Below are 18,302 nucleotides of genomic sequence, written 5' to 3' on the forward strand. Positions count from 1 at the left end.
AACCAAGAGAGAGAATGTCTCAATGAGGTCACAAATACAAAAATGGTAATTCAATTGTACAAAAATAAAAAAAATATATAATTAGATGTTTTAATACTAAAAAACGACATTTATTTACTACATCTATGGCATGATATTTGATATCTAAAGCGGCAACTATTTATACTTAGGTTAAGTCAAAGATGTGACTCAACTTTCACATATAATTGTAAAATATATTTATTGTATGGGCTAAAAACAAGGGGTGACTGAAGGCTATTATCTTATTTGAAGGGCCAGAAGACAATCTAGCTCTCTTAATATTTGTCTAATGGACTAGGTGTTAAACATATATGTTGACTTACAGTGGGGATCAGAGGTTGATCAGTGGGGGGCAGTAACAAAATTCAGAACCATAACTTACATATTGTTACCTGATGTTATATAATTGCATTCTCCCACGGGATTTCAGCGTTTAATCCTGTTTTGAAGGTCCCCAGAGAAAAGATCCAGAACACCTCTCTTTTCTTCCTAATTTTTTCACCACCTTTACTGTCTGCGAGCCTAATTTTCTCTAAGATGCACCATCTGAAATCCTCTGGGCCATGATTGTGCTCTCTAAAGTGTTTAACTAGAGGTGCTACAGTTTTGTTAGTACGAATGGCTGAGCGGTGTTCCGTGAGTCTAATTTGTATCTGTCTCGAGGTCTCCCCAACATATCCCAGTTGGCAGGGGCAAAGGATCAAATATATACAATTGGCTGTTTTACAATTCCATAGGCCTGTAGCTTTAAAATGGCAGCCATTGTGTACAAAAGATTCTCCGGAGATGATATTTTTACATGATTTACATGAGGAGCATCTAACGGTTCCTTTCATTGGGGCGTTATTATCAATTGATCTTTGGGAAAATTCAGAGTTGACCTCTTTGGCGGAGAAACGAGAATGTACGATCAGATCCTTGAGGTTTTTATTCCTTTTATGTGCATACAATGGTTTTTCCATTTTGACGTTGGTAGGGTTGGAATTAAGTATATGCCAGTTAGAGTTTATAATTTGGCGAACAGTATTGTCTAAGGTGGAATGTTTGGTTATGCAAACCAGTCTTTTGTTCTCTGGGGGTGGCTTAGGTCTAAGTAATGAGTCCCGATCGTAGTATCGGGCGCGTTTGTATGAGTTCCTGACTAGTCTATGAGGATAGCCTCTATTCAGGAACTTCTGTCGCATGATGTTTGCTTGAAGGTCAAAGTCTGCTAAATTAGAACAGTTCCTTCTCACCCGGAGGAACTGGGAAAAAGGGATGCTTTCTCTCTGACAACGGGGATGAAAGCTTTTAAAATGTAAGAGAGTATTCCTCGCTGTGGGCTTGACATAGAGATCAACTGCCAATTTGTTATTCTGGTGCTTAATAATGATATCTAAGAATTCAACTTGGTTACTATCGAAATGAGCCGTGAATTTCAAATTTGTGTCCACCAAGTTGATCCATTTCAAAAACTCACAAAGTGAGTCTTTCCCATTGGTCCAGATAAAAAAGATGTCGTCAATGTATATAAAGAGAGGTGTTCTGGATCTTTTCTCTGGGGACCTTCAAAACAGGATTAAACGCTGAAATCCCGTGGGAGAATGCAATTATATAACATCAGGTAACAATATGTAAGTTATGGTTCTGAATTTTGTTACTGCCCCCCACTGATCAACCTCTGATCCCCACTGTAAGTCAACATATATGTTTAACACCTAGTCCATTAGACAAATATTAAGAGAGCTAGATTGTCTTCTGGCCCTTCAAATAAGATAATAGCCTTCAGTCACCCCTTGTTTTTAGCCCATACAATAAATATATTTTACAATTATATGTGAAAGTTGAGTCACATCTTTGACTTAACCTAAGTATAAATAGTTGCCGCTTTAGATATCAAATATCATGCCATAGATGTAGTAAATAAATGTCGTTTTTTAGTATTAAAACATCTAATTATATATTTTTTTTATTTTTGTACAATTGAATTACCATTTTTGTATTTGTGACCTCATTGAGACATTCTCTCTCTTGGTTTCTTCATTATAGTACATTGGTCTTGTATCTGTAAAGTTAGACAGTATAGATCAACATCCTTACGCCCTTTGGGCGCCATCTTAGAGAAGGTATCTTTCATTCGGGATCTTGACAGAGGTCTCGGGATAGTCCGCTCTCTCTTTCTACTACATCCAGTCCTGATTGCGTGTTTTCTCTTTTCGCGCCCAAATCATTATTTAAAAGCGTTGCCGGTAACAGAGCGTACACTGATCTACCCCGGAGAAGCCGCACCGCTACCCTGCCGCTTGGAACTGCACCATCTTGCAGCTCGAGAATTTTACATTTTAACAAGGTGAGATGTAAGCCCACTTTAATACGCTAGGAACCGTACAATTTTAACGGATGTGGCTCTTTACGTAAATTATCCTTTCTGTTATAGAATCGATAGCAGTAGAATACTCATCATTTTTCGGCGAAGTAGTCCCGCAATTCCGCCGTCTGGGACTGCACCATCCTGCAGCCCGTGAAATTTATATTTTAATAAGGTGAGATGTAAGCACATTCTAAAACATTAGGAACCGTGTTTTTCTGTCAGATGTGGCCCTTTAATTAAATATCTTTCTTTAAGGATCTATTAGAAGCGGAATACTTATCACTTTCGGCGAGGCAGTTCCGCAATTCCGCCTTTTGGAACTGCACCACTTTGCAGTCCTCGATATTCACACCGTTACAAGGTGAGAATTATGTCCGCTTTAATATTGGCAACTGTCTGAAATCTCAAAATGTGGCCCCTTACGAAATGACATTTTTCTTCAAAGATCAGCCAGTAGTGGATTTTATATCTAGTTATGGCGAAGCAGTTCTACTGATCTATCGCCTTAATCTGAGCCCACTTGAAGTCTGTACCACCTCTCTTAAATTAAGGTGACAATTGTCTCCACTCTCAAAATATTAAAACGGCCCCACCTCACAGATATGACTTTTTATTTATTCACTTCGAGTTCATTTGATATTTATTTGCAGAAACCCTGAAAATATCAGCATTCCAACCCGGCTCTCCAAATGAAACAGCACCATCTTGCTGTTGGCATTTTTGCTTGGTTCTAAAGGTAAATGTCCATCTATTCTCGTAACACTATGATGTCTCGACCTATAGGATACGTTGCATTATTAGTTGATGTATACGATCCAAGATTTAAGATAACGTCTAATGCTTGCCATTGCATAAATTTATATTGTTTCAGCCTATTTTATGCCCTGCACATTTTAAGATTCGTCTTGACCACCAATATTGGAACATAAACAACTGAAAATAAAAAGGTAATTTTCCCCCTTTAAACAGACAATTTCTAGTAGATTTCTCAGTATGAACAGTTTAGTATATACGCTAGCAGTAATAACAAGAGGTAAACTGGCCCCTTGAATCCATTTATCTTTCAACTATAAAAGCAAAATCCTTTTTTCCACCTACTCCTTTTCACTGGTGTAAATGTAAGGATATGGACTAATTACCTATATCTTGTTAATCCCAATGGTATCGTATAACAAATTGGGTTTGTAATACCCCATTGAGTTTAAGCTGCTTTCTATTTTTTTTCATCATATAGCCTGCTCTCATTATAAATTTTGGCTACAATTAGATATCATTTTAATAAATACCTTTGTTATCCATGAATTTTGGCAAATTCTTCTAATTTAATGACGAAAATATTAACGTTCTTTTGAGCTATTTAAGTGACCTCATGTGTGTATATCCAGGAGTGAGACCAAAATGTATTATATATGTGTATTGAATATTTAAGTCTTCAATTAGGTAATCACTCAAGATTGATACATATGAACATTAAATGTACCTACAATAATAGCTCCGTTGAAGTCAAGCTGAGTGCGCACTACTTTCTGCATATATCAGTCTAACATATGACGTTAAGTGACCAATCAAAATGTCTGGACCTTTAGAGGAGATATAGAAATGTTTTTCTTTTTTTAAAAAAAATTATTTTCATTGTGTAAGGAACTACTGGATTTTTCAGTAGATAAAGAGACTAAAATTGTTAAAAGATATGTATATGTTGAGATATAATTTTTTTTTTTTTTTCGATAATAATTCTTTTTACAGAATTTAATCAACGGCTCCTGAAGAAGGCAGTCCTCCTACTGCCGAAACGCGCGTCGAGTCAATTGAATTAAATTGTTATAGATGTATCTGGTGTTTTTTACATTTTCTGTTTGTATATAATTGTCCAATGAGTTAGGATTTATGCTTTTTTTAAGAAGTTTATTGTTTTTCAATCAATGCATTCGAGTTACTGTGTTAAAGAATTGTTTTTAACATGTCAATGTCTTTTTGTATCATATAGTTTGACTTATTGAATCAGTCTCTATATGATTTTTATTTTTTATGTATGATTAAACATATACGGTGTTTTTTAAATACACACATTATCTCCCGACAATTTTCTCTTTCTATTGGTCCTGCTTGTATGGTCACTTATTTTGTGGATGTCCTAGGATTTTATACTCGCATTGGTCTTTACCCTGCCCTAGGAATCTGTGTATTTGCGATACCCAGGGGGTCCTTGTTTATTTCTCAATGGCCCACGACCCATACCATCCTCTCCCCAGTCGGTGATCTCTGACCGCTGGTCTTTTGATGTAGGGTCGACCTCCAATTCCGCCCTGCATGGCAGGCCCGCGAAACTGCAAAGTAAACAAAAGACAGAAAACGTGAGTGCATGTCAATTGATCACTTACACCATGTGCAATCGCACATACCTCTTAAAGCAATTCGAGGACCAACGGCCCAATTGTTTCACTTCCTCGGCACTCTGACCCCTGGCTGTAGCCTCAGTAGCAGCCCCTATCCTAAAGGAGTGGGTCCCAAAATCGCACGGGTCCATGCCCGCGTCAGCGATTGCCAGTGCCAGCACCCTCTGAAACTGAAATCTCGTCAGTGGGGTGCCATCCTTGTGTCGGAGCAAGCTCCCCCCCCAAGCGGCCGCTCTCAGTGCCAAATAGTCTTCCACACACTTCAACGGGCAGACGGGGGACCCTCGCTTGCGCTGTACGACCACACTATCTCCCATAGCCCCCTGGTCGGTCTTGGACCTGGCTATCATGATTACCATCGAATCACCCCTTATCTGGATGTGATCCCTGCACAAACCTCCCTCCATATCTCTCTTGTTCCTTGCGACAAGCTCGCTCACCCTCATGGCCCCATGGAATGCCAATGTGAACGCTGCCCGGAACAGAACTGCTTCGTAATGGGAGGAACACGTCTCGTCCAGCTTTGCTAAAAGCAGAGACAGTCTGTCTAAGCCAATCGGGTGCCTTGTATCTCTCTTGCAACCCTCAAGGCGCTGCCAGCCGCGAAGGGCTTTCCTCACCAAAAAAGAACCTGTAGGGTCTTTTATGCCCTGTACCTGGGCCATGAATGAAATGGCCGCCCTATGCCTACCGGACGTTGCCACTGATCGGCCCTCCCTGTGTAGTGCAACCAGGTACCCCAGGAAGGATTCCTCCTGCCCCCAATGCAGACTCCCCACAGGACCCAAATATGTGCAATAAGAACGAAACGCTCCTTCGTAAGCTTTCCTTGTCCTGGGGGCTAGACTCGCTGCCACGAGGTCTTGTAATCCGAGGCACCGATTAGCCACATTGCTTCTGGGAATGGTGCTGCCTCTAAGTCTGCTGTGGGCAGATAACCCCTGAATGCCTGCATACGTGAACGAGAGAGTGCATCAGCTGCATGATTCAGTACACCTGGCACATGTTTCGCCCTGAACAGTACATTCAATCTCATGCACAGCAGCACAATCTCTTTCAACAATCTCAACATCATTTTGCAGCGTGCTGCCTGTCGGTTAATGCAATCTACGACAGTCATATTGTCGGACCAAAACACCACTGAGCGGCCCCTGAAGTCATCGGCCCATGTCATCAGAGCAACCCAGATGGGGAATAACTCCAGGAACTCAATGTTACCTGTGAGGCCGTCGGAGTGCCACCATGTTGGCCATGTTTGTGCCGACCATCGATCACCCAAGATGGCGCCAAAACCCACGCTCCCTGCCGAGTCGGTCCATAGACCCAATTCCTCCGAAGACTCTGGCGGGGAGCTCCAGACGACTCGACCGTTGAAGTCCGCCAGAAATGCCAACCAAATACGCATATCCTGGCGAACCTCTCCAGACAGTCTCGTACGGTGGTGAGCCTCTTTGAGACCACCCATAGCCTGCGCAATAGAGCGCGAAAACGGGCGGGCCATAGGAATCACCCTTAAGGCAAAATTAAGCTGACCCACTGTTCGTTGTAACTGGTGCAGGGTCACTTTCTCCCCACCCAGGCATTGCCTCAAGGAAGCCCGGAACTTGGTCACTTTGTCTACTGGTAGTCGGAAACACCCCTCCACAGAATCGAGCTCAATACCCAGAAACTCCAGTGAAGTAGATGGTCCAACCGTCTTACCTGGTGCCAATGGGACACCGAATACATTCATGAGGATGCAGAAATCATACAGCGCCTGTGCGCAATTCATATCATCGGCTGCCCCCAAAAACAGAAAATCATCCAGATAATGCATAACATGTCTATGCCCTGTGGCCTCTGTAAATGCCCATTCCAAAAAACAGCTAAACATCTCAAAATATGCACATGAAATGGAACAACCCATGGGCATGCATTTGTCCATGTAATAATTTCCCTGAAATGCAAAACCTAGCAGGCGCTGATCCTGCGGGTGCACCGGAAGCAACCGGAATGCTGATTCGATATCACATTTCGCCATCAGCGCCCCAGGGCCTAGGTGGTTCAACATGGCCACGGCATCGTCGAACGATGCGTATCGCACCGAACAAACTTCTGGGTCTATGGCATCATTCACCGAGGATCCCCTGGGAGCAGAAAGGTTATGTATGAGTCTAAACTCCCCCGGATCTTTCTTCGGGACAACCCCTAACGGGGAACATATGAAATCGGCCAACGGCGGGCAGGAAAAGGGGCCAGCCACTCGTCCGAAACTGACTTCTTTTGCTATTTTCTTTTCTGCCACGCTTGGGTTGTGCTGTACCGATAACTGGTTTCTACAAAAGGAATTCCCCCGAACTTCCCCCACCGGGATGTGGAAGCCATGTAAGAATCCCTTCCTCAACACCCCAGCGGACACATGATCAGGGTATTTGTTTAACCACGGAATCATAACCATTAGATCAACTGGTGTAGGCAATCGGTTACAAAGGTCCACCTCACTCCTGCTTAGGTCCTCCTTTTCCACCCGTCCCGCCATTCTTTGATCTACATGCACTTTCCGGGTGTGAGGAATTCCCACAGCCGGCACACACATGCTTAAACTTGCATGTCCCCTGTGGTCTGTTACAATTGCATCGATTGAAGCCCCAACAGACCCCTCCTTGTCCGCCCTTCCCGCCAACTCTAGGCTGATAGCCCCCACCTGTGCCTGCTCGAAAGGGCACCCCGGGCTTTTGGCGGACAACTCCGGACCCGCTCCCGCCTGGCGAGGACGTACCTGTCGCCCCTGGCAGGAGTTGCTTGTGCCATGACACCGAGTCCAAACAATCCCAAGACAGAGAAGCATCATATTCCTTTGCTTTACGGAACTCATGTCATAGCCTTTCCATTCTTCCCCCTCATACATTGAATAAAAATCCATAATGCGATTCTGATAGCAAACCAACTCAGTCATAACATCAGGTTTACGTTCCCCCATAACTGCGGTAAATATAGAGAAGGCCTTAACCCAGTTCGTCACTGTCTCTTCCACCCTGAACTCGGCCATCTTGGCGCGCCATACACTAGGGTGCCACAAATCTTTCTGCGTTTTAGCATACTCCATCTCACGATGGTCCGTTAACAATGAAAACATGTTGACATACTTGTCTCCCCATATTAACTCTTTCGTGGCCAAGGGAACGTGCTGTGCAACCTTTTCCCGCCTAGAGGGTATCGAGCCCTCCCCCACCATTGGCAATGCGAGCTTACCCGGATCGGCTATTGTTGCCGCCACCTTCTCTTGACCAGCTGCTGGTACTCCTGGCGCCACCTGTGGGGGAACAAGAGGAACACTCGCTTTCGCGACATCTCTCGATTGCCGCAACTGCTTCATTAACACTCTGGCCTCTTCGGCCGGATCTCCCGGGGTCGCTGTGCCCCCCACCTTTGTTTTAAGCCATGCGGTCAACTGAGCGGCCAATTCTGGGGGCATTTCATCATCCTCGGTCGAGGTGATCACCACTGGGATAGGCTGGCCTAAAACTGGTTCCTGAACCGGGTTACCAGCCGGTACTAGGGGAGCGATGGGCGGCACCACTGGTGCCGGGACCCCCCTGAGACTGCCCTTTCTTTGACCTGCTTCCCTCTTAACCCGGGAACCACTCCCGGCAAGGCCGGGCCTATTACCTTTTTCAGCTGACCTGGGTCATTCATTGTAGCCAATTGCTTCTTTACCTCCGCCAAACCTCTACCGAGCGATTGGACTTGACCGAGCTTTCGGTCCATACACGCCATCCGGTTTGACAACAGACGTAACATCTTCTCCATCTCGGAACCCTTTCCTGCTTGCTTGCTAGGCATGGTTTCGAGTCCTCCGCCTTTGGTCGATCCACGAGGTCCTGAAATCTGTGTCGAAACTGAAAGATAAAAACAGGATTACCACGTTCAAAATTGCTGCTTGTTCCGTCGAGGGCTCACGAGCAACGAGTGGGTGCAGCCTTCCGATCCGAGGAACAAGAGGACGATCTTCTGGGTTCCCGCTCCTTTATCCTTCTGCGGGAGGGCGTGTACCCATCCCTGATACGCCTACTGGGCGTGGTCTTCCTTCGAGGTGTCTAGGACAACCCCTCTCGGGCGGGGGAAGGCGCGCTCCGGCTACGCCGCTTTGGGCATACCAGCCGGGCCACGCCCACCCCGCCCAAAATGGCTTCCCGGGAGGTTCGGGCCCCCATCCATACGTTCGGGGGGACCGAGCGGTCGCCCCTTTCCAATCGTCAGACAGTGAGTCCATCTCTGAAATGTTCTGAGTGTTTATTGGATGCTCTTCGACGTATTCCTGTATATCGACCAGATTAGACTCAGTTTCTGGGGTATATAATGTTCTATAAAAATCCGCAAATTGTTCTAATATATCTAGTGGCTGATTATAGATCTTGTTACCAGACCCCCGAATATTTGTAATCGTGGAGTTTGCTCTATCCTCAGCAACTTTATAGGCCAAAATGTTTCCAATTTTATCCCCCCCCTCGTATTGTGCTATTTTAAACTTATGTATATTGGCGCTACTTTTCTGTATAAACTTAGTCTTAACTTCGCTTTTTAATAAACCAAGTTTGAGGCCGATTTCTGTGGACGTTAATAAATTTTATCGAAGCGCTGAGGCCAGTAGCTCTTCCTGGGTGATTATTTTTGAAATCAGCATGTCGTTTTGTTTTTTGCGTTCCAGATTTTGTCTAATCACATAAGCCTGAGTGAAACCCCTGATGCTCGCTTTGCAAGCATCCCATACAATACAAAGTGTGGGTGAGTTTATGTTAATATCTATAAATTCTGTAAGATGTGATTTTAACTGCGTCATATAGAGTATATCCGAGACTAAATGTCTGTGAAAGGAGAATAGCTGGGGGAAGCCCTAATATGTACGGTTGTAAATATTAGCATTATTGCATTATGATCAGAAGAGATTCGGGGGCATAGAACCATGGAGCTAAACTTCAATAAATTGTCACGTATTAATGCGCTATCCAATCTTGAACAAAGTTTATGTGGCGGGAAGTAATAAGTATACCCTGGTGTTTTTGGGTATAAATGCCGCCAAGCATCTTTGATACTGTGGATACGGCATAGGTCAAGAATGGACGACCTGGTTTTGTACATCCTTTGATAGCTACTAGACCTAGTTGTATCTATTCTGTAATCGATGATACAATTAAAATCCCCCATGATGATAAGTTCTCCCTCCCAATCCAAAAGTTTAATATTCAGTTGATCAAAAAGAATAGGTTTGTCTGTATTGGAGCCGTAGACCACGCATAGAACATATTTGTGGTTCTCAAAACTAATCTGCGCTACTGCCCATCTGCCACCCTTGCCACAGGAAGTTTGTATTATTTCAGCCCTAAATCGCCTGTCCTTGAGAATAGCAACCCCTCTTGTGGAGTACCCGAAGGTGGAGCAAACTACAATGTCGTATCCCAATTGATTGAGTAGCTTTTTATCCTTCCCCGCAATATGCGTTTCGGATAAGAGAGCAAAGTGAGGGCTGTGTAATTTTAATTCTTCTCTTATCAAGCATCTCTTGTTTTTGCTATTTAGCCCCGCGACATTCCAAGTTAAACACTTAAATTCATACATTTAAAAAAAAAAAAAACCTTAAACCAATCTCTAGGTGTCCAAGGTGTCCAAGTGTCCTAGTAAGTCTCCTATTACTCATACCATTAGTATACAAATTGAAAAAAACAAAAATGTCCTCGCAGCATTCTACCCCATCAGCCTGAAAGCACATTTTGCTAATTCCCCCCCCCCCAGCCCCCCATCCTGCGGAGAAAAGCCACCCCTCCTCCCCCCTAGCTCTTACCCCGGCCGGGGAAGAGCCACCCATCCGCAACTGCTGCCACTGGAGAGGCAGCCTACATGGCAGGTCACCTTAAGAGGCCCCCACCCTCCCTCTATCTTTAACAGTTTATCAGCTTAAGCAAAAAAAAAGAAAAAGCAAACTAAACGTTTTTCAAATTCTCAGTGATGCATAAATGGACCCCCCCGTGCAACCAATGTTTCTAGATACAGAAGCTTCCAATGAAAGTTAGCACTTTGCACATATAGTTAGAACTAATTCTTTTGGACTACTTTTTAAGTCTAGCACTTGCCCACACTGGTGCCAGCTAGATACGCTTCTGCTTCCTTTGCATCTGTAAAGAAATGAGTGCGTCCATTTTTAATGACCTTGAGATGGGCAGGTTCTTGGAGAAACGCCTGACCCCCGCTAGACTTAATTGGATCTATCAATTTGCGTAGCATCCACCGTCTGTCCATAGTTTCTTTGCTTAAATCAGAACGAGCAAAGATTGAGAGCTCACCAATAGCTACAGGGGTATTGGAACGAGCTCTCTGCCAAACTGCCTGGCGCAATAAAAAATTACGTGGAAACTGATTCTCCCTGTTTCTCTGAACCAAAGGCAGACGATGAGCTCGCTGGATCTGTGAATCCCAGTCCCAGTCCGCTAAGTCTGGGAAAGCTTTCTGAAGCAGCCCCACTAAATAGGCCCTCGGATCAGATCCCTCTGATCCCTCCGGTATCCCAAAAAGTCTTAGATTAGATCGTCTCTGTCGATTTTCCAAATCTTCAACCTTCAGTTGGAGCATTGACAACTGAGTCTCGTGTTTGTCAACTGCAAACGTTGTTTTTGTGCTCGTTTCCTCAATCTCGACCACCCGTTGTTGTAGTTCAACAATATCCTGTGAGATCCCCCCGAGTTTGGTAGTGACTTCCTGTAAAGAAGATTGTACTTTGCTATTGTCCTCCCTCAGTTGAAGATAATGTTCCTGCGCTTCAGCCCGTTGATTGCTCAGTAGCTGGAGTATTATGTCGAGTGGAGGGGATCACTTGATTCTTGCCTTTGGCTTTGTCCCTCTTGAGAAGCACTCAGGTGTTTATCTATCTCTGGGTTAGCTGAAGGAGGTGGTGATACAAAAGAAGAGTCCCCAGGGGAGAGGAAGGTGGCATCTGTCGCTGAAGTAGTGGCGATTGCGTTAGGTTGTGGAGTTTCAGCTTTCAATATTGGTGAATCAGCCACAAGTTCTTGCATCGACAGCCGTGCTTGATCAGTTAACCCGTCCAATGACGGGTTAGGTGAGATAGTTGGGGCACTGCTTTCCAAAGCAATAGGACTGGCGGTAGTACAGGACGCTTCTATAGTAGGCATTGTTTCTGTGGGACTGGCCCCTGATAGTCTCAGTGTCATATTTTTAACTAAGCCTTTTGCTTCAATCCATTTTCTCAAAGGACTTTTATCCAGAAGATTCTTTTTCGAAATTTGATTATTGTTTGCAATGGGCCGGTTTAATATGGCACCAGCCTTGCCACCTTTCTTCGCCCTAGTCTTACTTTTATGTTTACGCCCTCTTTTTGCTCTTGTTTTTGTCATGTTATCTATGTGGTCATCCTTCTCTTCCTTCTCGCCCAGCTCATCTTCTGTTTCGGCGTCAAAGTCCTCAAAGAAGCCTTGTTCAATGAATTCAATAGACTCAGTATGTTCCATAAGTTCGACGGGTTTAATAGGCTCCTCACTTTCCTCTGCTAGTCCGTGTGTCTCAACTGCAGGGACGGGGGTAGCTGGTTCAGTAGAAGGTAATAACCCTGTGATGTCAGCACCCGCTCCTCCTGTCAAAACCTGTGCATCTGTTCTCACATCAGGACACAAGTTATCCACTATTCCAACCTTTACGACAGTGGTAGGTTCGCTAGTCTGTATCAATGACGATTCTATTGAAGAGTTACTATAAGTCCCTTCCAAGACCACAGGAGTGTTGCCGCTCTGTGAAGTTAATTATTTGCACCCCACAGTATTGAATGTTTTTTCAATCTATAGAGCATGAGGCGCACTGTCTATTTCGCCCCCAGTCGGCCCCCCCCCTTCCTGCCATTAGTTTGGCCATCGACTTGGTTATAACTTTGGGTTTGGTTACAGTCTGACCAGGTTTCTTAGTGTTATTAAGTGCGCCCGAGGGTAAATTAGATGGTCTCTGTACCTGTCTGCAGATGTCTCCACTCTCCTGGTGCAGTTCTCCCATCGCGTTAGGCGCCGTAGCTGACGAAGAAGGTGCTTTCTTTGCCATTTTCTCTCCCTCCGCGGCAGCGCTGGAAGTGTTCTCAGGTGTGGAGTTACCGACGTCGCCTGTAATCGTGGTGGCTGGGGAGAGCGCAGCTGTTACCGTGGCTTGTGAGGTTACGGCCGGGGGGGGGGAGAGAAGGTGCTGCAGTTCCTGCCGGTTGTCTGTTGTTCCGTGTCGTCCGTGGAGGGTTCTTCGGAGACATCCTCCTTAGCCACCAAGTGTGTGATGCGCGTAGATTGAGACCTAACCAGCCGAGCCCTGAGCTCCCAAGCAGGCCGTGAATCGTCCGCCTGAAGAGCTTAGCTGTGTCCGGGAGCCGGAGCATCGGTAAGGAACGCCACCTATATCGCCGCGTCAAAGCTCCAGAAGCTATTTATGAGCGTTTTCTTTTTTTTCGGAAACCCCCGCTGCCTTTCTGGGGTCAAACACGGGGCTTAACACCGCTTCTGCATCACTATCATGTACTCCGTAAGGGGGAGAGAGAGGAGCCTCCAGGTGAACTACTCAGCGCAGATCCTCACTCCGCCATCTTGGATCCCGTACAACAGGTTACTAGCTGCTTACCTTTACAATGCATAATACTTTTAGGGAAACAGTAGGGTAGGTGTTGGATAGTGTAGAGGTAAAAATGACTATTCCCACTCCAGTGAGTGCAACAGTAGGGTAAGTGTTGGATAGTGTAGGGGTAAAAATTACTAAGTGTTTGGTAGTGTAGGGGTAAGAATTACTATTCACACTCCAGTGAGTGCAACAGTAGGGAAAGTGTTGGATAGTGTAGGGTAAAAATTGCTATTCCCATGTTCCCATAAAAGCGGTGTACAAACCACCACAATCATTTCAACACAAATGGCACTGCACACCGAAATAACAAATAAACAATTTGTGGAGGAAATTGTTATCCATAGTCTAAAACAGAAAAATATATGGATGGATGTCTTCCCTAATAAGAGAGCAAAAGGTTGGATTTTTGATTGTAGAAAACGGTTACTTTATTCTTTTAATCCATAGACAATTTCTTTAAAAAAAACAGCGCACAATTAACAAGACTGCTGGCGCGTTTCTTACCTCATGGGACTTCTTCAGGGCTTGAGAAGTCGGTAATGTTCTGTACCGTGTGATTCTTATTTAAGTGTTCAGATCAATAAAAAGACAAATGAATAAATTATCCTTTCTCCAGAGCCATATACCATATACGCACCGTTTGTGACTCTCCTGATGTAAAAATGGTGGATATGTGGCTCCCAAGCGTTTAGTTTGGTGTTCGGGTCAAAAGAAATAGAAAAGGAAGAAACGCGTTGGCAGTCTTGTTCATTGTGCGCTGTGTTTTTAAAGAAATTGTCTATGGATTAAAAGAATAAATTAACCATTTTCTACAATCAAAAATACAACCATTTGCTCTCTTATTTGGGAAGACATCGATCTATATATTTCTCTGTTTTGGACTATTGATAACAATTCCCTCCGCAAATTGTTTATTTGTTATTTCGGAGTGCAGGGCCATATGTGTTGAACAGTTCATAACAATCAGTGTTCTGTATTAGGGATGTATCTTATGTACTGCTGTAACCCAAGTATCACTGTGAAAAAAGTAGTATTCAACTCAACTATCCATACAAAATACAGCTCTGCAAAGTATGTGTTATTTGCAGCAGACATATTAACCCTCTGCGCTACTTTATGCCACTAGACAAAACTCAATTTCTCTCTCTAACAGGAGCATTAGCCATGAGTATTAGCTTGACATTTTTGTTGCTGCCCAAAAGCAAGATTCACAAGAAACTCTGTAGAAGGTGTTTTGGAATCGTAATTAATTGCTAAGCACAGTGCCCCTCCCCTGAGGTCAGCTCCCCCAACCCAGGTCACCACCCAGGGCAGTCTCATCAGTCGCCCTACCCTAAAGCCGGCACTGATCAACCCAGAAGCATAGCAAGGATGCCATGGGTCCTCGCGCAAGCTAGGAAAATGGCCCCTTCCATTTTTGTTGGGGGTAGTTAAATACAGTCATTATCAGTGCCCTGCACCTGAAGCACCAATGTAACAACACCTCTGGATCCATTGTCTTGCATTAATCAGTCACCTTTGTCCCTACATACTGTAAAATGTATGGTCTCACTGAAAAAAATATTCCGAGTCTGATTTAGAGAAGCGTGGTAGTGTATAATCGTTCACAAAGCAGAGTTAAGGAACATGTGCAGGCACAAATTCACCAAACTTCCATTCAGCGCGAACCAGAACACCACCACGAAAAGGGCAGGAACGCACCATATTTAACATGGCACATTTCTGTCCTCCGTTCCCTGCGCTGGTGCACAATGTGCTGCTTGTGCCAACACAGACACCCTTGTGTTATGGCACATGGGTGCCTGCATTGTAGGCAGGATTGTTTTTGTGCAGGAAGGGACACCTTCAGACACAAAAACAATCCTCAGAGGCATTTTCCTCGTTTCTATGTGGGTTCAAGAATTCAGCACACATAGAAAGAGTAGGAATAAAGATATATTTCCTCGTCATGCTTCACCTGGCGAGACGTAGAATTGTAATGCATTCCCTGGATTACCAGTAATTGTAAATCTGGGAATGCACCAAAATCAATGGGAGTATGCATGAACAACCTCGCTCCACTCATGGAACACCTTCCTGGCAGAGTAATGCAAAGCAGCGATTTGCGCTGCATTGCGTTATTCTAGATTTATCAATCCACTCACTGCCAAGCAAGGTGGGCTTATAAGTTGCGTCGCCCTTCTGCACCCTTGCGTGGTGCAAGGGTTACACATTTTAATGATGAATCTGGCTTGGAGAGTTTATCCTTATCGTGCAACAATGCCCTGCCAGACTGTGACATTATTTGCAACTGCAGGTCACAATGCAGCAACCACACAACCATTTAAAACTGGTTACTCCCTTATTCAATGATTGATAACTACCTATCTCCATCACTCACTCTCAAACCATGCAGTGACTGTGTGAGTAGAAAAGTGAGAATGCTAATTTGAATAGAGTGTGCCAGAGAGAAAGTAGCTATTGGCAGTTGTCATAAAATGTTACAGGACCATAAGAGAGTTGATTTTAGTGGACTTCTGGAAAACAGTGCTGTTGCTCTCTGGTCTATGTTGGGAAAGAAGTGTACCTAGACCTGGAAGGCATGGATGATTCATATCTTCCCCAATGAATGTGCAGAAGCCTCAGCAATCTGAGCTTTCAACGTGTAATAGGGAGTGAAAGGGAATGTTCCTGTTACAACAGGGACACTTTGTCATGGGCCGACGTTATGGGCATAGGCACACATTTGTTGTTGTTGGAGGAAGCATACACAGCTAACTTAATGGGAAGTTGAAAAGCTTTCTATTTGCGATGGATTTTTTTTAGCACTTGGAATGAAGAGGAGTATTTGGATGTCCGGCCCAAAAAAAAAAAAAAGAGCTTGGAAAGCCTTGGGTGACAGAATTAATAATGATATTAGGGATATGGCAAAAAAAAACAGAGTAAGGGAAATGAAGGATGATTTTCTGAACTCGTGAACAGGAATCAGAAAGGACAAGACAAGATTGAGCAGCCACGATCAGTCCATCCTCGACTTCTCGATGCAGAACCAGTAAGATTCCTTACAGGAAAAGGTGGATTTTAGTTCTTACTGGAATGTAGCAGACCACATTGATTAGGAACACACAGAAGGGGAAAGTAAAACAGAGTTTCATTAGCATAATCATCAGCCCACCAGCAAATAAAACATCGAACAGGTTGCAGGCTATATACAGCTAAAATGTGTACAGATGAAACAGGTGACCCCACAACATCTCACAGGGAAGGGCAAAGCAATTAAGAAGAAAGAACCCAACATGGTTTGATGGGGACTCTAAGAAAGGAATTAAAAATCACTTAGGCATTAATAAATAGTGACTTGGAAACTTCCAACACCAATGCAAACACCTGTTTGGAGTGGCTGTCGGTATCAGGAGTTTCTAGGATTTTTCACAGATGGCAAACAGAAGATTTCACAGGGACAAGAATTCCGAATTTTGTGGTACTCAATGGCACTTTCAAAATATTCCACTAATAGATTTTGACAGCTCAATCTTGCCAGTATTAATTAGGAAATATACATAAAAAGTCTAATAGATACAAGATTAATTGCGATTTCACATATAATTACCCATTCTACCAGCAAAATCCCACATTGGGAAGTATTTACAAAACCGAGTAAATACGCCATACTGGGCAACAGTATTTGCCCAGTGGGCAATACCTCATAATTTGCAAAATCACTTACATTTGTAGCTATAGACATATTCTCAGATGTGAAGTACAATTGGTACCTTCATTATTTTTAGTGGGGAATTCTCAATTTCACGCAATCATTAAAGCAGTCCTTAAAACTAGTCTGATAAATTCAACCAACACGCTAATGGTTCAAATGTTACTTTTAATCTTCTACTAGAATTATTGCAAAATGTTTCATTATTTTTACATCAATACATAAATACACAGAAAATGTCTAATAATCTCTTTAAGGCATGCGTTTACATCGCCTCCTCTCGTGCTACTCATTGCCTGTACATTACCCCATATTCTAAGGTACTTTAGCTGATTAACTTTATGTATCGTGTTGGAAGGGTGTGCTAAAGGGTATTTTTTGTCATGGTTTTTATCACTTGAATGTCTTCCTGCCGTATTTAACTCTAGCATTCAAGTAGAGGAGCCTACATAAGTACTTCAAGCGTACATACTGAATTACGTAAATGCAAGGTGTAATTTTACAATTAGTGAAGCCTATAATTTGGAACTCGTGTAGAATTAATGGAGTTAAAAGTATGAATCCCATTGAAGGTTCTGACATTTCTCTGTAACTTGAATAAATAGAATATATTATTATTTTTGTGCGTACTGGACGGACTACAAATAATTTAAGTAACACACAAAACTGGTAGTCAGAGAGCTTTGTATTTTGTTGGTCGTTTTATGTTGTTCCTTAGTTAATTTAAAGGGACAACACAACTTGGAAATCCTTTTTATGCAAATTGTACCTGCTTAGTTTAAAAAACAAGTGTGAAATGTACCTTTATTTGGAATCACTAACCTGGGACCTATCAGGCAAGTGTTACTTTACTTAAAAGGTAATAAATGCCTATTGGTATTACAGTAAACAGACACCTAATTTTGATATTTGTCCTGTACTCTTCTTCTTCCCACTGCAGTTTAATAGCAGGGAATGACCTGCATAACAATACCAGCCAGTATAATGATTAGAGGATCTATAATTTTTAAAGGTATGGTAGTAACACCTTTAATATTTGATTAGTGTTAGCCTCTAGAGCATAATTAGGTGTATAGTTTTATTTTCAATTATGGGATGAAAATGACAATTGGCTTGACAAAGTAAGTATTCTGAGGTTTTAATGGAAAGATGAAACTCTAGGTTGCGCAAATCTGGTATGTATCAATCAGTGCATTGGCTAATTATTACC

This window comes from Lissotriton helveticus, chromosome 6 (assembly GCF_964261635.1).
Source record: "Lissotriton helveticus chromosome 6, aLisHel1.1, whole genome shotgun sequence".
NCBI lineage: Eukaryota > Metazoa > Chordata > Amphibia > Caudata > Salamandridae > Lissotriton > Lissotriton helveticus.